Raw genomic sequence first — 21,961 nt, forward strand, 5'->3', positions numbered from 1 at the left:
GGACCTCTGCAGATCAACTAGTTATCCACCAGGGTCACCCAGAGCTGCTTGACCAGGATCTCATATCCAGGGTGGTTTGGGATCTCCAGAGGAAACTCTGCAGCCTCTCTGGGCTGTTTGTTCAAGGGCTCTGCCACCTTCGTGCCCTCAAGTTTCCCCTCATGCTTCCCTAGGGAGGCATCTGGTGGAAAGAGGGACTTCCAACATGAATGTGATTGCTTTTCTCATTCCAGTCTAACTGATTAAACAGCAGATTTGTTGTTCCTTTACTTCAGAAATCAATTTCTGAACTCAAATTATCTTTTCCCATACCTTTTCAGGGAATATCTTTCAGGTATGACATGATGAGAGCTAGTCACTTCCTTTAAACTCACTATTCAGGCCACCCCTGAAGGTCAAGGAAACAGAAGGGAGCCATGGTGGTATTAGCTTCTTGAATTTACTGCTCAAAAAAATTGAAGAGAGACTCCAAGGAAAACTTCAGACCCAAGGCCACATTTTTAAGTTTGGGATCTCCTGGTAACCACATAAGTTTCCTATCAGAGAAAAGTCATCAGCCACTTCAAATATAACAGAGCTGAAAAGCTCTAGGTAGTTCCATACCATCTAGGTGCATCATGGATTTGAGTGGTCCAAGCCAGCTTCTCCTGCCACATAGTATGACAGATGGAAAAGCCAAGTCCCCTTGATTTGTCTTTCCTCTCCTCTCCTCTCTAAAGATACCTTTTTTCCTATGTGAAGAGGAGGCAGAAGATTCTTCTTCTTCTAGATTAAACTATCAGAGTTTCAGAGAATGAAATGGGACCAGATGAGATCCATCCTAAAGTGCTGAGAGAGCTGGCAGCTGAGCTGGCCATGCCACTCTCCATCAACAGTCCTGGCTCACTGGAGAGGTTCCTGAAGACTGGAAGCTGCCAATGTGGTACCTATCCACAAGAAGGGTCAGAAGAAGGACCCAAGAAATTCCAGACCTGTCAGCCTGGCCTCAGTGCCATGCAAGATAATGGAGCAGATCATCCTGAGTGCAATCACAGGGCACCTACAGGATGACCAAGAGATCAGACCCAGCCAGGATGGATTTAGGAGGGGCAGGTCCTGATTGACCAACTTGATCTCTTTTTATGGCCAGATGACTGCCTGGTGGATGTGGGAATGGCTGTGGATGTAGTCTACCTGGACTTCAGCAAGTCCTTTGACACTGTCTGCCACAGCAAACTTCTAGTCAAGCTGGCAGCCCTAGTCTTGGACAGAGGCACTCAGTGATGGGTCAAGAACCGGCTGGATGGCAGGGCCAAGAGAGTGGTGGTGAATGGTGCCACATCCAGATGGCAGCTGTCACCAGTGCTGTGTCCCAGGGATCAGATCATAGAATTTTAGAATCAAACAGGTTGGAAGAGACCTCCAAGATCAGCCAGGCCAACCTAGCACCCAGCCCTAGACAATCAACTACACCATGGCACTAAGTGCCTCATCTAGTCTTCTTGAACACCTTCAGGGATGTTGACTCCACCACCTCCCTGGGCAGCCCATTCCAATACCAATCACTCTCTGCCAACAACTTCCTCCCAACATCCAGCCTATACTTCCCCCAGCACAACTTGAGACTGTGTCCCCTTCTTCTGTTGCTGGTTGTCTAGGAGAAGAGACCAACCCCCATCTGGCTACAACCTCGCTTCAGGTAGTTGTAGACAGCAATGAGGTCTTCCCTGAGCCTTCTCTTCTCCAGGCTGAACAACCCCAGCTCCCTCAGCCTCTCCTCATAAGGTTTGTGTTCCAGGCCTTTCATCAGCTTTGTTGCCCTTCTCTGGACACCTTCCAGCACCTCAACATCTCTCTTGAATTGAGGGGCCCAGAACTGGACACAGCACTCAAGGTATGGCCCAGTCCTATTTAACATCTTCATTGATGATCTGGTTGAGGGAATTGAGTCCAATACCAGTAAGATTGCAGACAACACCAAGTTGAGAGCAAGTGTGGATCTGTTAGAGGGCAGGAAGGCTCTGCAGAGGGACTTAGACAAGCTGGACAGATGGGCACAGTCCAGTGTCATGAGATTTAACAAGTCCAAGTGCCAGGTTCTGCACTTTGGCCACAACAAGCCCAAACAGTGCTAGAGAATGGGGACAGAGTGGCTGGAGAGCAGCCAGGCAGAGAGGGACTAGGAGGCTGACCAGTGACTGAACATGAGCCAGCAGTGTGCCTGGGTGGCCAAGAAGGCCAAAGACATCCTTGCCTGTATCAGGAATATTGTGGCCAGCAGGACCAGGGAACTCCAGCAGGACAAGGGAGGTGATTCTCCCCCTCTACTGCGCTCTAATGAGACCTCACCTAAAGCACTGCATCCAGTTCTGGAGCCCCCATTACAAGAGGGCTGTAGAGATGCTGGAGTGTGTCCAGAGCAGGGCCAGGAGGATGCTCAGAGGCTGCAGCAGCTCTGCTGTGAGCACAGACTGAAAGATTTGGGGCTGGGCAGGCTGGAGAAGAGGAGGCTCCCAGGGGACCTTCGTGTAGCCTTCCAGCATCTGAAGAGAGCCTCCCAAAAAGCTGGGGAGGGACTTTTTAGTTTCTCAGGGAGTGACAGGATTGGAGGGAATAAAGCAAAGCTGGAGGTGGGGAGAGTCAGGCTGGAGGTGAGGAGAAGGTTGTTGAGCCTGAGAGTGGTGAGAGGCTGGAATGGGTTGCCCAGGGAGGTGGTTGAGGCCCCATGGCTGGAGGTGTTTGAGGCCAGGCTGGCTGAGGCTGTGTGCAGCCTGCTCTAGAGTAGGATGTCCCTGGGCATGGCAGGGGAGTTGGAACTGGCCTGATCCTTGTGCTCCCTTCCAACCCTGACTGATTCGATGTTTCTAAGTCAATCTGTCCCTGTACTCAGCACTGTTCAGGCCACACCTTGAGTGCTGTGTCCAGTCCTGGGCCTCTCAATCTAAGAAAGATGTTGAAGTGCTTGAATGTGTCCAGAGAAAGGCACCAAGGCTGTGAGGAGAGGCTGAGGGAGCTGGGGGTGTGCAGCCTGCAGCAGAGGAGGCTCAGGGCAGAGCTCATTGCTGTCTGCAGCTGCCTGAAGGGAGGCTGTAGCCAGGTGGGGTTGGGCTCTGCTGCCAGGCACCAACTGACAGAACAAGAGGACATAGCCTCAGGCTGTTCCAGGGCAGGTTTAGGATGGACTTTAGGCAGAAGTTTTTCACAGAGAGAGTGATTGGCATTAGAATGGGCTGCCTGGGGAGGCAGTGGAGTCACCATCCCTGGGGGTGTTTAAAAGGAGGCTGGATGAGGCACTCAGTGCCATGGTTTAATTAACTGGAAGGGTTGGGTGATAGGCTGGACTCGATCATCCTAGAGGTCTTTTCCAAGCTGGTTAATGCTGTGGTTCTGTGATTGTGTGACACATTGCCACATGTAGTGTGTCTGCACACTTCATATTTCACCCTTGCCCTCGGAGGAGAAAGCAAAGTCATTATGTCTGTGGTTTGTTGCACATGAGCCAGGTTTTGTTTCCATTTATGCCATTTACATTAGATTTGTAAACAGATGCATACTGCCTAAGCAGTGCAGAGTCATCTGAGGGACCTGAGAGTGCAGGGACTCATTTACCAAGCAATTACCTCAAAAAGATTAGGAAAATAAACTGCTCCAGAGAAAGCTGCCCCTGAATAAAGTATTCTCTTGGAGGTTTCTGTGAATGCTTTGGTTTTAATTCCCCCAAATGTCACCAAAGTCCAATAGAAAGCAGTGAGATTAGGCTTGAAGGATGCAAGTGCTTAGCTTTTTAAAGGGTTGGTGTCTGATGTAATGGCTTCAAACTGGGAGAACTTGGGTTTAGATCAGACAGGGAAATTCCTCACCGTGAGAGTGGTGAGGCACTGGGATGTGGGAAGCTTTCTCCTGCGACGAGGTATGGAATGTAAACATCAGGCCCTGTGATGGGAAGTGTCCTTGGAGCCTTGAGGCTCCCAGGGGCCTAGGCTGAGAACCATGAGCAACCCATGCACAGCTGCCAGGGGGTGGAATCTGCCGGCCCCTGGGGCGGACACAGCCCCAGGGGGCTGACCCCTGCCAGCCCCCCTGGGTGGGAGCCACAGGTTGTTTACCACAGGTAACCTATCTCTGCCTTACACATAACTTGGGGCCAATCTGTACTGTCCACTTCTGCCAGCAACAGGCTGGTTGTGCACACCCCCTCTGGGGGCTATATAAACCTCTGTATCACCTTAATAAATGGTACTGATGCACAGATGCCTGGAAGCTGCTGTCTCGAGTCGTCAGTGCCCCGATCTCGCCTCTCGCCAGCCTCCGTACCCCGACACTGGGACAAGCTGTCCAGAGAAGCTGTAGAGGCTTCAACCCTGGCAGTGTTGAAAACCAGGTCAGAAAGAGCCTTGCCTGGGGAGGGGGGGTGATATAAATGATATTTGAAGCCCCTTCCAAGCCAAAGTGTTCTATGTCTGTTGGGATTTTCAGTCATTCCGATGCCTTACATTTCTTCACAGCACAATATCAAGATCAGATAGAGAAGTGAACACAGTAATCTTCTGTCCCTTTGTCTGCCTTTTAGCAGTGCTTGAGCCTGCACAGCAGCTCAGCTGGATCACAGGAGGTGGCAGATACATCTACAGGCACAGACCAGAGTCTTTACCTGGGGTAAATAATTGCAGTTTTAGTGCAGACCATAGAGAGTAGTTTAGGATATGATTACTTCCCTCAATTCACAGAAATTCTTTCTGCAAGCTTCAAGGTGCATTTATACCTAAACCATGGTCATTAATTCACCTTCTTTCCTTGGCACAAGTGAAAGACAAACTCTCTGACATGCTTTGTGGGAGAATTCTCCCGCAGCAGGACATGAGCTGTAAACATGAGAACTTGTGATGGGAGATGTCCTTGAGCTGGAAGCTACAGTGAGCAACCCACACACACCTGCTGGGGGCTGACCCTGCCAGCCCCCTGGGGTGGAACCACGGGTTGCTTTGCTACAGGGGAACCTATCTGCACCCTGCACGTAACTTTGAGCCAATCTGTACTGTTCATTTGTGCCAGCCCCAGGCTGGCTGGGTACACCTCCTCTGAGCACTATATCAGACGCTGCACTACCCTCATAAAATTGTACTGATGCATAGAAGTTGCTCTGTCGAGTCTTCAGTGCCCCGATCTCGCCTCTCGCCAGCCTCCAGACCCCGACAACGCTTGGATTAGAAACAGACAGGGAAGTAACTTGATGTTAGAACACCAAGATGTGTCAGAGTAGGTAGACAAATGGGTACCATGCCTTAATTCTTTAATTATCAGTCTCAAAGACCAACACTGATGACAAAACACTTAGTGAAACTTGTCTAATGTTGGTTCTTTTAGTTTCTCATTACACTTGTTCTTCAAGACTAACCTGGACCTGTAGTGGTGTTGTGTGTGCTTCAAGTACGATTTACCTTCTTTTGTTCCTGCCATTGCATAATCTGATACAGTAATTATTTTGCAGCTGAGGATAACTATTCTGTTACAATAAGTTTGTAGGAGAATTCTGTAATCATTCGAACACAACCTCTCTTTACACTCATTCCTTCAACTTTTTTCAGTGCTGCCAGTCTGATGGAGGTCAGGCTGAAGAAATTGCTGCAACAAAGCAAGTGCTCTTAGGAACCCTATCACAGAATCATAGAACCAAGGAGGTTAGAAAAGTCCTCCAAGCTCATCCAGTCCAACCTAGTACCCAGCCCTAGACAATCAACCAGACCATGGCACTAAGTGCCTCAGCCAGGCTTGGCTTCAACACCTCCAGGCACAGCGACTCCACCACCTCCCTGGGCAGCCCATTCCAATGCCAATCACTCTCTCTGACAACAACTTCCTCCTCACAGCCAGCCTAGACTTCCCCTGCCACAACTTGAGACTGTGTCCCCTTCTTCTGTTGCTGCTTGCCTGGCAGCAGAGACCAACCTCACCTGGCTACAGCCTCCCTTCAGGCAGCTGCAGACAGCAATGAGGTCTGCCCTGAGCCTCCTCTTCTGCAGGCTGCACACCCCCAGCTCCCTCAGCATCTCCTCACAGGGCTCTGCTCCAGGCCCCTCCCCAGCCTTGCTGCCCTTCTCTGGACCCCTTCAAGCACCTCAACATCTCTCTTGAATTGAGGAGCCCAGAACTGGACACAGCACTCAAGCTGTGGCCTCAGCAGTGCTGAGTACAGAGGCAGCAGTGTGCTGCCCACACTGCTGCTCAGCCAGCCCAGGATGCCATTGGCTCTGCTGCCCACCTGGGCACTGCTGTCTCATCTTCAGCTCCTTTACCTGCACCCCCAGGTCCCTCTCTGCCTGGCTGCTCTCAGCCACTCTGTCCCCAGCTTGTAGTACTGCTTGGGGTTGTTGTGTCCAAAGTGCAGAACCCTGCACTTAGCCTTGTTCAGTCTCATCCCATTGGCCTCTGCTCATCCACCCAGCCTGGCTAGGTCCCTCTGCAGGACTCTCCTACCCTCCAACAGCTCCACACCTGCTCCTGGCTTGGTGTCATCTGCAAACTTACTGATGCTGGACTCAATCCCCTCGTCCAGATCATCAATGAAGATATTGAACAGGACTGTACCCAGCACTGATCCCTGGGGCACACCACTGGTGCCAGCTGCCAAGTGGATGTGGCACCATTCACCATCACTCTTGGCCCAGCCCTCCAGCCAGTTTTTGACCTATATCAGAGTGAATCTGTCCAAGCCACAAGCTGCCAGCTGTGCCAGGAGCTTCTTGTGGCAGACAGTGTCAATGGCTTTGCTGCAGTCCAGGAAGACTCCATCCACAGCCTGCCCTAGACTCACCAGGCAGGGAATCTGATCATAAAAAGAGATCAGGTTGGTCAGGCAGGACCTGCCCTTCCTAACCCCACGCTGGCTGGGCCTGATCCCTTGGCCATCCTGTAGGTGCTGTGTGATGTCATGTTAGGTTCAGAGCTAAGTGGGCATTAGCTGTAGGTAGAGGCACTTATCAGCTCATCAAATTCCTTCATATGTATGGTATTTTATCTTGGATTCAGTATTATTTGGTTCCATATATTTGAAGTTATATATGATTGTTTATATATATATTTACCTTTAATACAGCAGGAATGGATGTAATAAACACAGCTCTCTTCCTGTGCCACTTTCTTATGGCTGACGTCAATATGTTGTGCTAGTTTGAAGCAGGCTAGGATGTTTTGGTGAGAAGAACTAGATTACAGGCTGGGAAAGGAAACAATGGTGGTGTCTGCTTCACTCACAGGCTTGCTGAGATGTATGGGAACAAGAAGTAAAAACATTAGATAACCACTCTCACTCTTGCCATCACTCTCACTGGGGCTGCTGGCTGAGCTGCAGCTCTCTAACCTCACTCTCCATTTTGGCTAAGCCACTTTGCTTCCTCACCCCCCTGGCTGAACCTCCATTCTTCCTTGGGACTGGGGTAAGGTTGAGAGGGGCAGGGGGAAGGTGAAGGGGTGGTTGAGAGCCCCTCCTGGGGACTCAGGTTTCTGGGAGGGGAGTTGTGTTTCTGTATTACCTTTTCCCTTGTCTATTCCTGTCTATAACTGTCTATACTGTAACTATCTGCTTGTCTATTGTGCCAGCTGTAAATATAAGCTTCATTCAACTTCCAGAGCTGGCTGAGTCTAGGCTGGGTGATTTCTAAAGTGGGGGGGGGGGGGGGGGCAGGGAACACCCAAACCATCACATCGATGATCATAATTTATTATGATGGGTAGTAATTGGCCTACAATGAATCATATGTTATCCAGAAGTAAAAACTCAATTTATGACTTTGAAGAATTGTTTGGGCTCTTTTTTCTCCATGTCTCATTTGTAACTTTTCTTTATAGCCTGTGAGTTTCATGACTCGCAGAAGCACTTAGGGCACAGATATGCTGACAGATTTGCTTTCTGTCTTGTCAGTTAAAGTGAATTCACTTTGCAAGCCCCAGATGACACACTGGGAAGGCACACCCTTCCCGTGTTACATGCCCCCTGATTTTCCTTTGGCTGTGGAAGAGTCACTGTGCACACACTGGACAAGATTTACCAAGGGAAAAAAAGGCAAACAAAATGATAATTTTTAAAAGTATGGGGAAAAAAAAAGAGGTTATTTTAGAAATTAACTTATCCCTCCTTACTTTTTAAAGTAAGAACATGGCAAATGTGCAAATGTTTAGTTTTGGACACAGCTGTACAGGAAAGACATGGAGGCACTGGAGTGGGTACAGAGAAGGGCTACTAAGCTGATGAGGGGCCTGGAGAACAAGTCCTTAGAAGAGCAGCTGAGTGAAATTGGGCTGAGGGGAGACCTTATTGCTCTCTACAACTATCTGAAAGGAGCATGTAGAGAGGTAAGCACTGCTCTCTTCTCAGCAGTAACTGATGACAGAATGAGAGGCAATGGCCTCAAGCTGCACCAGAGGAGGTTTAGACTAGACACTAGGCTTTAATATAAGAACATAGTCAAAGAGGTTTATGAATTTTGCTCTGACAAATCCTGGGGTATTTTGCTAGAAATTTATAAGATGTTCTGAAAAGAGCATTGTGATTTCCTGATCTACTGCTTGTGGAGAAGCAGGAGATACATTTAGGTATTTCATAGAACCATAGAATCACAGAAACAACCAGGATGGAAGAGACCTCCAAGATCATCCAGGCCAACCTAGCACCCAGCCATAGCCAAGCAACCAGACCATGGCACTAAGTGCCCCAGCCAGGCTTGGCTTCAATATCCCTGGGGACAGTGACTCCACCACCTCCCTGGGCAGCCCATTCCAATGCCAATCACTCTCTCTGCCAACAACTTCCTCCTGACATCCAGCCTAGACCTTCCCTGCCACAACTTCAGCCTCTGTCCACTTTGCTGGTTGCCTGGGAGAAGAGCCCAACACCATCTGGCTACATCTCTGGATGTGTTTAACAGCCCTGTGTGTCTGGTGCCTGGGGACATGGTATGGTGGAGTGGGTGGAATGGCTGGACTGGATGATATTGGAGGTCCTTTCCAGCCCGGATGATTCCATGATTTTATGAAATTGCTTTTTGTGAGAACATACTCAGACAAAACATCATTATTCTAAATGTCTGGACAAATAAATCATTCTTTCTGCATCTTGTGACAGTAAGAACTTCATTTAATCAACCAAATATTAGTTAAATTAACAGTATGTTTCCATGTGGATTTCTAGTCCTGGTGAAGCCTCTCACTCACAGTTCATAGTGCTGAAGCTGAATACTTTCTTGTCTCCGTAGCTGAAGTGTTGGACTGCATTTCTTAAATGCAGAGAGAACTAACAGCCAAGGATGGACAGCTTTACACACCCTTTCTTCCCTGCTCTTCAGGAGAGGAGTATTTGTCACACCACGATTCAGGTCACTCAGAATTTCTCCTATTTCCTGATGTAACTCCAAATAGGCCTGTGCCATCTCTCTGTTTCCCATCTTGATGTGCCAAAATACTTCTGTTTACTGGACATTTAGGTCTGCTTTATACTCCTACAGGCACTTTTATCCAATAAAAAGCCTGAAATAGGGGTAAAAGTCTCACAACAAGGATGAAAAATATAAAAGCAGGAAGAAAGAGATGAAGGGGGTAATGATTTTTCACCCCAGCTAATAAGCAATGCACCTCATATTGCTTGAGGAAGAAAGGACTTTATTCCTTCTATTTTTGCTGCTCATTCAGCTTTGCATTTTTTGTTTCAAAATCTTCTTGAAATGGATGGCTACAAAGGTGTGATAAAAGCTGTGGATGATTTCTGGTTTCTTGACAGGTCATAGAAGCTATCTCATGGGAGCAGTGAAAGGAAATGGGAAGCAAGCAAGTGTAGAGATTTCAAAGCAAAGCGAAAAATCTGAACAGGTGTGAGAGCGAAAGAAGCAGGCTGGCTTGAAAGACAGGACAGTCCTAACAGCTCACACACACAGGGCAGTTTGCTTCAGTGGAGAAGATAATATGTGTTATTCTCTGCACTGGGAATGAGACAGACAATAACAGTGAACACTTCAATAAAGCAGACACAGGCCAGCTTGAGAGAACACTTGCTCTGAAAGTACAACAGATGTGCAGCTACGTTTAAACCAACGGTGGGACCACCAGCACTTTAAGAACAGGTTAGCCAAATGTGTCAGAGATGCTGATATTCACAGAGTGACTGTGATGGTTTGGGTGTTCCCCACCCCTCCACACTTAAGAAAATCCCTCAGACTAGACTCAGTGGCTGGACATTAAAGAATGAAGCTTTGTGTTTACAGCTTAGCACAATGTACAAGCAGGTATTCACAACCTGTACAGCTATAGACAGAAATAGACAAGTTTAAAAGGTCATACAGGAACACAGCAGCCCTCCCAGAAACCTGAGTCCCCAGGAGGGTCTCCCAGCCACCCTTCACCTCCCTTCCACCCCTCTACCTTACCACAGACTTTGCCTTATGTTCAAGGTGAGTTTGGAGAATTGGCCAGAGGAGGGTTAGGAAGCAGAGGGATTAGTTACACAGACGGCAGGTTAGGGAGAGAAGGGAGGCAGCCAGGGCCGGAGAGCAGCTCTGCTATCTATGTTTGTGTTCTTGTTCTTATCCATCTCAGCAAGCCTATGAGTGCAGCAGACATCACCATTGTTTCCTTTCCACAGCCTAGCATCTAATTCCTCTCACTAAAATATCCCAGCTAGGCTCAAACTAGCACAGTGACTCTAGCCTAAAGATGAACTGCATAAACCTTCCAAGCCTTCTCTAGACTCATAGCCTAACACTTGACATGAATCTCACTGCTACAATACAATATTAGGCTATAAACTCTAGTTGTGGTCTAATTTCTTTCATAAGCACCACAGCAGGGAACTGGTAAAAAACATTAGGTAAACTTATTTTAATGCACTTATTTAATGAGACCCTGCTCCCTAAAGGTGTAGGTAAGAGTGGAATTGACTCTCCTTAGAACAGTAGGGAGGGAGGGGAAGATGTTAGTTCTTGTCTGACCAAGAAGGCTAATAAAAAGCAAGTCTTTTTCATTCCTTTCTCTGAAAGATGGTTTACGGTGATTATCTTTCAGTTCTGTGTACCTTTGACTTACAGGTTTTTGCAGGAGTTCTAGCTGAATATATTTCAGGATCAGTTCTTCTTCCAGCTGTCCAGTCCCAGCTCTGGTGCAGAGCCAAGGGTACTGCAGAAACCTCCGTTTTCAAAATCCTATTTAACTGCAGTGGGTTTGGCTTCAGAGAAGCTACGTAAGACCAAGGCAAAACTTATTAGCAGACAGAAATAGCCCAACTTAGATGATGCAGTTGCTATTTAGGGAAAATTAAATTGCATTAATAGCTTGTCTGCGAGCAGCACTTTCTGTTTGTCAGTTCATTTTGCCGTGAGAGAGGCAAAGCTGGCTTTTAGGGAGAGAAAGGCAGGGCAGGGCTCAGTGGTGGCTCAGGACAGCAGAAAGCATGGCTCAGCTAGCACAAGGAATTGTAATGGGCACATTACTGACTGTGATTGCAGGCCTTTGTAACGAAACCGCAGCGTAACCAGCTAGCAGCTAACCATTCCCATAGGAGGGTACCTGTTGTGCTGGGAGCTGAGCAGCCTGGGTAAATGCAGGTGTCAGAAAGAAATGATTTGACTCTTGAGGGCTTCACTGTCCAAGGAGACTGCAAAGATCTGAATAAGAAGCAAGCTGAGTTACTCAGTGTATTTGCTTCCATTTCATTCCTTGTGACAGTGGTTCACAGAACACACCACGTACAGACATCAGAAGACTTCTTTTCTCACAGAATACACCAGAGCTGAATGGCTGAGAAGAGGAAGTGTTAAAGGTTGACTTCAATGGGAATATTCCTTGACTAGGGTAAAGAGTTAAGCCATAAAGCTTTGAGAGTGCTTCTGGACAAACTCAATTATCTTCTGTGCTCCTTAAACACGGATCACTTTTTGAAAGTGCAAAAGTTTAGTTCCCAGACCACATCTTTGAGTGAAACAATTTGATGATATTCCCTTAAAAAAAAATCCCCTCTGTTTCACTTCCAAGCTTCAGTGAAATAGTAAAGGCTGAATAAAACCTGTCCTTCCTTAACCCTTCGGTTTTTGACTGCAGCGATTATCCCTGGCAGTTGCTTGTTGTTTGGATGTTTATTAATTCCACACTTACCTCTTTTCATTCCTTTTTTTATCCATTTCTTTGTTGCACCACAACAATACAGCTTTCCTAAGCAACCCTTTTGAAATTCAGCCTTCTGCTTTTATTAGAGAGGGTTTGGATTGAATGCAAATACCAGAATGGGAGGCAGGGTGCAAACTGGTCACAAATAACGAAGAGCAGTTTCTTCTCCCAAAGATGAAATATCTGCATCCTGGCTCCATACCACTCTTGTCTAGGAAAATACCATTTTCATTATGCTGAAATCTGCTGAAATCTACTTAAATGATCACAGTTTGTTTGGTATTATTGAATCACTGTAAAAGAGGTGACCTTCTTGTGGCCTTCCAGTATCTGAAGGGGGCTCACAAAAAAGCTGGGGAGGGACTTTTTAGGCTCTCAGGGAGTGACAGGACTGGGAGGAATGGAGCAAAGCTGGAGGTGGGGAGATTCACCCTGGACATGAAGAAGTTCTTCCCCATGAGAGTGGTGAGAGCTGGAATGGGTTGCCCAGGGAGGTGGTTGAGGCCCCATGGCTGGAGGTGTTTGAGGCCAGGCTGGCTGAGGCTGTGTGCAGCCTGCTCTAGGGTAGGGTGTCCCTGGGCATGGCAGGGGGTTTGGAACTGGCTGCTCCTTGTGGTCCCTTCCAACTCTGACTGATTCTATGATTCTATTTAGAGCAGCACTTAATATTTAAAACTCCTGACATATTTGTAGTATTTGGGCATGGGTTTGAGCTTGTTTTTTGTTTTGTTTTGTTTTGTTTTTTACTCTGGAATTAGCTAATTTAGGTTAATTTATGTGATTTTTTCTCTGGAAATACTACAGAGCAAATAAGCAAGCAATATTTTTTTGTCTTTGTAGTGCTCATATATACATTTTATCCTGTGTTGATACTAGAATGTTATGGTTTAGGCCATTTAAATGTATTGATTAAATTCAATATTGAAAAGCTGCATAGTTAATAACTGCTTATCCAAATAAGAAAAACTGCCAAAATAAATTTCACTCTGTCATGCTGCAGCATTTAAATACTTTTTGGTGCGATTCAGCCTTCTTCCTGTTAATAATTAAACACATCTTGTAACTGATGAGAGGTGACCAGTTCCAAGAAGAAGCAGCAGCATGGAGAAATGCCCTGTAAGAAATGAGCTCATAACATTAAAACGTGGGGAATAATTTTCGAGAAGCCTGAATCAAGGCTTGTGCTTTATAAATCACAACCCAGAAGTAGCTGGGGATTCAGCCAGATCTCATTAATTGCATAGGAGTAGAAACTATAAAGACTGAAATTTATGTAAACCCAGTTTGCTGCTCTGTTCTTTTATGGGAACTATTTGGAATCCATCTGTATCTGCAGCTCTTCTCTGGGAAATGAATTGAGGAGCTACAGCAGGTGCTTTAAAGTAATAAGGGATTTCCTATGAAACCCAGTGGGCTGATGACTCATCAGTTTAATTGTGGCCTGCTCTTCTGTTATAAAAACAGGACAATCAGTTGCAAAGGGCTTTTAAGTGAAGGGTTTTGAACAGAAAGTCTTTGATAGGGAAAAGAAGATTCTCCATATTTTATTTCATAGATAACAGAATTTATAGAGGGCATCTCTAGGCTACCATGATGGTTAGTGTTTTCTGAGTGTCCCCAGAACTACTGGATGGGTCAGCAGCAGCTGGTTTTGTGCAGTCTGACTTTTCTTTATTTTGAATTTCTGACTTATTTTTCAGCTCAGCTGTTTGATTTATTCCCAAGTTTTATACATCTCAGACAGATACTACCTTGATTCATATGGTTGGAGTGTCCCCATTTTGATTTGATTTTTTTTTTCTTGAAAAGCAAATAACTGCAATTACAGTTACCATGTCTTAATTTCATTCTATCATTCTCTTTTAGCAGGTCACTTACCACTGGGGAACAGGGCAGGTTTATATAACAGGGGATTGCCTCCTGTTGCTGCCACTATTTACTTGGAGAACTACTAACTTTCCCCCTAGACAGTGGGAAATAATATCTTCCATATACACCACATCTCTGCTATAAGCAGCACCCACTTCTGTCTGGGAGAGGTGGGGGAGCAGGGGGGTGCTGCAGAGGAGAATCTTCTCAGGTTTGAATTCCAGTTCTTGAGACCGTTACAAACAGCAGCAGCAGCTGGTACCTCCAGGCTCCTCCCAGAGGGGTGGAATGCAGTGTCAGTCCTGCTAACATTCATCATCCGTTACCCACGTCCCCTTGCAAGTGCTTTTGTGGAGACTAGGAAAGGTGTCTCTGTGATAATGCTCCTCCTTCCCTCCTTCCAGCTGCAACTCTCTGCAGTGGCTGTACCAGCAAGACCTTGAGTACAGGCCTGTTTTTTCTTGAAAGAGAGAGCAAGGATGAAACTGGAAGAGCCTCAGGGCCTGGATGTTTAAACTCATTTATTCAAAATACTGTGTGCCATCCTAAAAAGACAAAATCTGGACCAGAAACCCCTTGATCTTCACGATACTTATTGCAAAGTAAAACTCAACCTATGAAAATGAAGGACACTGGTGTTTCACAGAATGAGGACAGTGGGAATGGAAAGTGACCTCTGGAGATCATCTAGACTGCCCCACTTGCCCAAGCAGGTTTACCTCGAACTGGTTTCCCAGGATTGTGTCCATCTGGGCTTGGAACCCCTCCAGAGAAGGAGACTACACAACCTCTATGGGCAGTCTGTTCCACCACTCTGTCACCCTCACAGAAAGAACTTCTTCACATTCAAGTGGGACTTCTTATGGTTCATTTTGTATCAGTTGTCCTTTTCCTGTCACTAGGTGCCACTGAGAAGAGTCTGCCCCCATCCTCTTGAGTCTTGCCATTTCAATACTGAGGCATTCATAAGATCCCCTCTCAGTCTTGTCTTCTCCATGTTAAACAGCCCCCAGGTCTCTCAGCCTCTCCTTGTGAGACAGAAGCTCCCATCCTCTCATCATCTTTGTAGCTTCTGCTGGACTCTGTCTGCTAGCTCTCGAGTTCTCTCAAACTGGGGAGCCCAGAACTGGACACAATACTCTAGATGCAACCTCACTAGGGTAGAGTAGAGGGGGAAGAGAAGCTCCTTGACCTGCTGGCCATGTTCTTAACACTTCCACTGTCCTTGTTGGCCACAAGGGCACATTGCTGCATTGCTAGTTTATGGTAAAGCTTTTTGTCTAACAGCAATTCTAAGTCTTTCCAGCAGGTCAATCCCTCACCTCTATTGGTGCATGAGGTTATTCCTCCCCAGGAGTGGATGAGTAAGACAGATGACAACCATTAGGCAAAATGGTTCTTTTCATAAACAGATGGGTCAGGTAGCCCAGCTCCCTGGCACTGTTCATTTTCTAGGTTGGCTGGTTGATTTCATTTCACTGCTCTACCCAGAAATCATTGGCCTGATATCCCTGTGTCTGCCATGTCAACAATATAATGCATCTCCCTGATAAAAAGTAAACTGTGGTATCTGGAGGGTAAAGGAAATAAAAGAGACTCACAGTCAATATAAATCAAGAGAAAAAGGAGAAAAGGAAGCCACTTAGAAGAGCAGGTGTCATTGATTGACTGTAATTTTAAAGGGTCTCTCATATGATAGACAAATTCCTGAAGCGTTCATTAACTAATGGAATTATGGTGGCAGACTCATGCTTTCTCCACAGACCATCAGGTTAAAAAGTGCAGAGGAATAATGGGCTCTTCGTTAGCCTGGGTCAGTGTCCTCACTGGCTGGAAGGCAGTGGAAAGGATTTTGGGGAGTTCACTATTGCAATTCCTGTTTATATTTTCCTGCTTCTCACTGATAGTGCACACGTGTGCTAAATGACTAGATGGGGGTGTTTGGAGGAAAGAAAGGCAGAGAGGAAGAAGAGGAGAATGAGAGGGAGAAGAAGGGAGGAAGGAAGGGAAGAAGGGAGAGAGTAAGACAGGAAAGAAAGGAGGGAGACAGGGTGAGAGACTGGTTACTGGCAGAGAAGAAAATTCATCTAAAGTTCTTGATAACACACAAATTTTGTGCTCAAAGCATCAAATGAGGCTGAACTTAGAGGGTTAAATAATAGAAGAACAGCACCTGGGCTTTAATATATTCAATTACCCAGAAAACAAAATCAATTTTGTTTTTGTTAATAGCACTGAAATATGCATTACACTATTTTAATTAAAGCAGTCTATTATGCTTGCCATTCAGCTCATTGCTGCATATTCCCTGAGGGCAGTAGTCATGTACTGTGATAAAATATAATGAAAATAATTTATGAAGGAAACAATACAATAAATCAATCTGATGCCTAATGAACCCAACTTACAAGAATGGATACAATACTTTTTTTAGAATGTGTAGTGCTTGGTCCTCAAATGACTGGAAGAATGCCCTCCAGCACTGAAATAATAACACCTTGCTCCATCTCGGAGTGCTTTCAAAGCACTGCAACAATTACAGTTTAAGCACATCTTGGCAAAGCAAATAGAAATGGCTTTCATTTACCCTGCCTTTCTGATTTCTCTGTTGTTTTATCTTTAGTGAGATTTGTCTGCCTCATACGGACACCTGTAGAGACCACAGTGATTCAATTCATCTGCATACTTCAGCAGTCAGTTCCTTGTTGTCTGTATTCAATAGACTTCAGTTTTACAGCTGAGATCAGCGCTGCCTAGGGCTGTGAGCTCCTCAGACACCAAATGTAAAACAGACTCCTCCGTGAAGCTCTCACAACGCCAACAGGCAAAAAGAAAGCTTAAAGGTGAGAGTAGGAGACCATTTACACTACCATTCCAGTAGTAGGGATAGTGGTGAGGTATTCTGAAGGATTCATGATCCCATCCCTAAGCAATCACAGCGGTACTGGAAGGACCAGGATTTGTCAATGACCGTCGCAGAAATTCCATAGTGAATCCAATCCTCCTGTCCCCTGCGTGTTGGTCCTAGCAAGAGAATCTTTCATATGCATTTCTTCAAGGTAAAATTCCACCTTCGTGTTAGTTTCTAGTACAGGAAAGCAATAATTTCTGCTGTTGTGAGCAAAATTACACAGTGAGAATTCTCAGCTCTCCACCGTAAAGATGGAGGTGTGTTAAGGAGAGGTTTTAATCTGTATCACAGTATCACAGTATCATCAGGGTTGGAAGAGACCTCACAGATCATCAAGTCCAACCCTTTACCACAGAGCTCAAGGCTAGACCATGGCACCAAGTGCCACGTCCAGTCCTGCCTTGAACAGCTCCAGGGACGGCGACTCCACCACCTCCCCGGGCAGCCCATTCCAGTGTCCAATGACTCTCTCAGGGAAGAACTTTCTCCTCACCTCCAGCCTAAATCTCCCCTGGCGCAGCCTGAGGCTGTGTCCTCTCATTCTGGTGCTGGCCACCTGAGAGAAGAGAGCAACCTCCTCCTGGCCACAACCACCCCTCAGGTAGTTGTAGACAGCAATAAGGTCTGCCCTGAGCCTCCTCTTCTCCAGGCTAACCAATCCCAGCTCCCTCAGCCTCTCCTCATAGGGCTGTGCTCAAGGCCTCTCCCCAGCCTCATCACCCTTCTCTGGACACACTCAAGCATCTCAATGTCCCTTCTAAACTGGGGGACCCAGAACTGAACACAGTACTCAAGGTGTGGTCTAAGCAGTGCAGAGTACAGGGGCAGAATGACCTCCCTGCCCCTGCTGGCCACACCATTGCTGATTCTGGGTTAGAAGCGAATTGTAATGAGGCCAAGATGAAAGTTATCAAATAGTTTATTAAACAGAGAGAGAGAGACAAAATTTCCCCAAGCTTATTTACAATTAGCACACACAGATTCTGCTATGCAGTGGGTAAAACTATTTTTATTCAGAATCTATCTATACAGTCAGATTAAATTTAAATGATTTAGGAAAGGTTTCTAGAAGATGTTTACAACTGGGGAGTCTTGCAGCCCAAACTGCTGCTTAAAGGTTAAGCACAAACTTTCACAGGCCTCAGAGAAGAGAGTTAGTTTACTCACTGGCTGGAGTCTCAACATTTGTAATCCAAAAGTATCTGTAGAAGCATAAATGTGGAAAAATATAGTCCCAGCCACGTGGTGGCCTTCCACATAGTGATGGTGCAGTGGAGCTTTTCTGCTTGTGCAGCTCAGCTTGAGCAGGTTGTCTGAAAAGGTCCACAGACGCAAGGCAAATCCTCTGTGGCTCTCAGGAGGTCATGGAAGTGGCTGTCAACTAAGTGAAGCAGGATCCAGGTTTGCAGGCTGGAGCAGTCCGATCGGATGCTGTGTATAGCAAAGGAGTTGGCCCTTGGGTTGGAGCAGCAGCTGGCAGATCCCAGTGTTGCAATTCGTTCATAGGTCATCGCTAGGTTGTTGCCCAGACTCAGCCAGGGTCAAACTAGCCTATGCTCAGCTGAGCTCAAGTGGGCAACTATATCCCAGGGTGTGGCAAGCCATTTCTGTCCTTTGTCTCAGTGCAGCAGGCAGGCAGAATCAGGTCTGCCATTCGTGGGGGATGCAAGTCCACAGCTACGTGCGGTGCAAAGACATGCAAGGCAAAGAGGCAGTGGACAAAACACAGGCGGCAGCAGCAGCAGCAAACAAACATGTTTGCTGGGGTTTAAGCATTTTGACAAGTGCCTTTGACCAATAGCAACAGATAAAAACATTCCTAGAACCAATCCTACGTTATTTCACTAAAAAAGGGAGATGCACATGCCTGGCATCTCTGACCTGTGTTTACAAAGACAAACCAAGCTGCAAAACAAAGTCAAGCATGGCATCTGAGAGACCGAGAGGCACCAAGGATTTTGTCTGCTTCCCGCTTCTTCCACCCGGGAAGAAGGAGAGGGAAGGGGGAAGCAAGGTGGGTATTCAGGGAGGTGTTTGGGGAATGTCATGGATATGCACTTGAGGTATAATTTGGACCTTCCACCACAAGGTGACAACCCTTTTGCATCTTCTCCTCCCTTATGCTCATTGCTTCTACCATATGACACTTTCTTTTCTGGACAATTAATTATTTTGCTTGATAGAAATTCCTCTGGAAAAGTGTATTCAGATATGACAAACTGTGCTCAGACATGAAAAACTCTCTTCAGTGGAAGTAAGTGACTTTGACTCTTGCTACAAACTCTGCCCTGCTCCAGCCCAGTTTTCTCTGATTGCTTCCATGCTTTGAACGTGGACTTTGCTCCACTTTAAAGGGCACCACAATAGAACAGAAGAAAGCCAAGAACCAATAAAACCAAGTATTCCACCCAATTTTGAAGCTCATTCCTAGGCAGATCTTATCTTTCTAATTAAACTAAGATAAAGGCATTAGATGCCAGTTGTTTTCCCTTTTAATGATGAGTATAGTTATTTTAGATAGCCTAGAAATGGATAAGAATATAAAACCTGCATGTTCACAGAGAAGGGAACTATTCATTGCCTCAAAAATCATACATCTCTAGGAGTCAGATTACACCACAATTATTGCTTGCATGTTTTGCTCACCTTCCTTTCACCTCTCTTGACATCTCTACTCAAAGACTCACAGGAACACTGCATTTGATGGACTATTGATTAAGGTCCAACAATTCTTACCTGTATGGTACTCATATGTCTCATGGTATATTAATTGTGTTTAAGAATGTAGATGATTAAAGTCAGATTATGCTTTTTCCCCAAATAAAAGCTGCCCTTTCATTGCAAATATTCCATCTTATTCTGTCATTGCAAAGACAGACGTTTTGCTCTGTTCAGAGGCCAGGGAAAAACTTATGGTATAAACTCCACTGTAAATTTCATTTAAAGTTAATTGAAACACAAAGTGATAACATTACAGGATACATCAGCCTCTGTCAGGACTTTATTGGACACGGGTGAGCTGAAATCCGTGACATAGTCGAATTTGGACTATTTTCAATAAGACAGAGGAAAGAAGCAGATCTCTGATAAGTACACAGCAGTCACTTGCAATCTGAACGCTGAAACTCACTTAGAGGGTGAAAGTCTAAAAGCGAGGCTTTGCCAAAGTGTTTTCCACTTTGCAATAACATTTCTTAGGGGTATTTTTGCACAGGAGAAAAGTTAAAGTGTGGCAGATATCCTGCTAAGAAATTTCATTCTGAGGAGGAAAGCAAATTAGAAAGCAACTGGAAAACTTTTGCCTATTAATGAAAAGTTTAGGCAATCTCTAAATGCGGACATCACCATATGTGCACATTCCTACATATGTCCAGCTCTGCTCTCTGTTATAAATCTAAGACAGTATCTGTCTAGAAAATTAAAGTCAGGAGAGATTTTTTGCCCTCTGTCCCTTTGGGGCATCTCCTTCTATTAAATAACCTACTTCTGAGAAACTTAGCTAGACCTTCCCTGCTCAGTAACTTATGATTGCCTTTTTAATTAAAAGCTCAAACCTTACTTTATAGTCATTAATCATATTATGTTGGAGTGTTGATATAATGGGCAGAGTTCACAACTCAGACCTATTAATGTAGGTTCTATTGAAGTGCAGGGTAAGGTGTGTGAGGATTTAAAGATGGCATTTATCTCCTGACGTACTCTCCTTCCACATGCCTCATCTGACTATACATAACAGAACCTCCTTTCTTCAGGGTTCTCTTGTGGTCCACGTGATAACAGTGCATGAGAGAAGTTTGGCTAAAAGAAGAAAAGCAATAGAATCTATCAAGTCTGACATCAAGGCATCTGCTTAGCTTGATTAGAGAGTGATCAGATTCGTTATCCTGTTTTAAGCTAGAGCAGAACTCATTCTGTTTAGGGATTTGATTTTTCAGCTCAGGCTCTTCCCAGTGACAGCTATTTCTGAAGTTACTTCTAGCCAGGACAACACTGATGTTTAGTTACTATCAGGGATTGGGGTGTATAAAGGCTCTTGCTGGTACTTGCTCCTGTGCAGAACAAAGTTCTTTCTAAATCTTGTGCCCTGTCCTGAGGTGCAGTAAGTAAGAGGTGACACCTGCAGAATGGGTGAACCTAAACTGACCAAAGGATTTCTTTCCATGAATATCATATTCAGTATAAAGCCAAAAGATAGCCAGGAGCAAACATCTTCTTCAATGGCCAGTATTCAAGAAGGACTTGTCAGTTCTGCCTTTGATCCTGCTCCAGGTGTTCCTGAATCCATTTCCAGAATTCAGCTCTTGAAGTCATTTCCTGTCTGCCACTGAGTCCAGCCAGCTCGCAGCATCAGTGGTGAGATGAGTTCAATATTGCTTTGTATCTATTTGTATCTATTTACTGGTTGTTATTATTTCCATTGAAGCTGGTTTACTTTCCTTCCCAACCCACCTCTCTCTCTCTCCCTTATTGCCTTTCTCTTCCCCTTGAGAAGGCAGAGTGGTTCATACAGACATCTGTCACTTGTATAGAGGCCAGTCCAGCCCTAAACCTTGACAGTGACCCTGCTATGCAAGTGGCACAAAGTCAGGTTACAGCTGGAGTCATCACAGTATCACAGTATTATTAGGATTGGAAGAGACCTCACAGATCATCAAGTCCAACCCTTTACCACAGAGCTCAAGGCTAGAGTCATACTCACACCTGGAGTCATACTCACACCTGCAAATCCACAAATCTCAGTTACTTATGCTGCAACCTCCCACTTCAGTTTGGCAAATGACACAAGCTGCATAGATGGATGTGTTCTGCCTACATCTAGCAAGTGTGTCTCCTTCTTGAGTGTCCTTTCTCCTCAAAAACCACTAGCAACACTTCAGTGGCAGCCAGGCTGGTCTAACGAGTCTGGCTTTTGTAAGGAATACAAGCCTCAGTCTCTGCTTGTATAAGCCAACAGAAGCCCCCACTGGAGCTGGGCTAATTTACACCAGAACAGGATTGAACTTTACATATTCTTCTCTTTTTTTTGCTGTCTTCCTGGCAAGAAGCCAACAGCAAAAG

General features: G+C 45.6%; 1 long non-coding RNA gene across 2 annotated transcripts in view; it reads left to right on the forward strand.

Moving 5' to 3' along the window:
- Positions 1–4,237: 4,237 nt before the first annotated feature.
- The window catches only part of LOC135180276 (uncharacterized), a 94,550-nt gene continuing 76,826 nt past the window's right edge, over positions 4,238–21,961 (forward strand). For both annotated transcript variants that reach the window (XR_010304353.1, XR_010304352.1), the window contains exon 1: positions 4,238–4,360. This is a non-coding gene — a long non-coding RNA (uncharacterized LOC135180276). The remainder of the gene's footprint in view (positions 4,361–21,961) is intronic.

Source organism: Pogoniulus pusillus, chromosome 13 (assembly GCF_015220805.1).
Source record: "Pogoniulus pusillus isolate bPogPus1 chromosome 13, bPogPus1.pri, whole genome shotgun sequence".
Classification (NCBI taxonomy): domain Eukaryota; kingdom Metazoa; phylum Chordata; class Aves; order Piciformes; family Lybiidae; genus Pogoniulus; species Pogoniulus pusillus.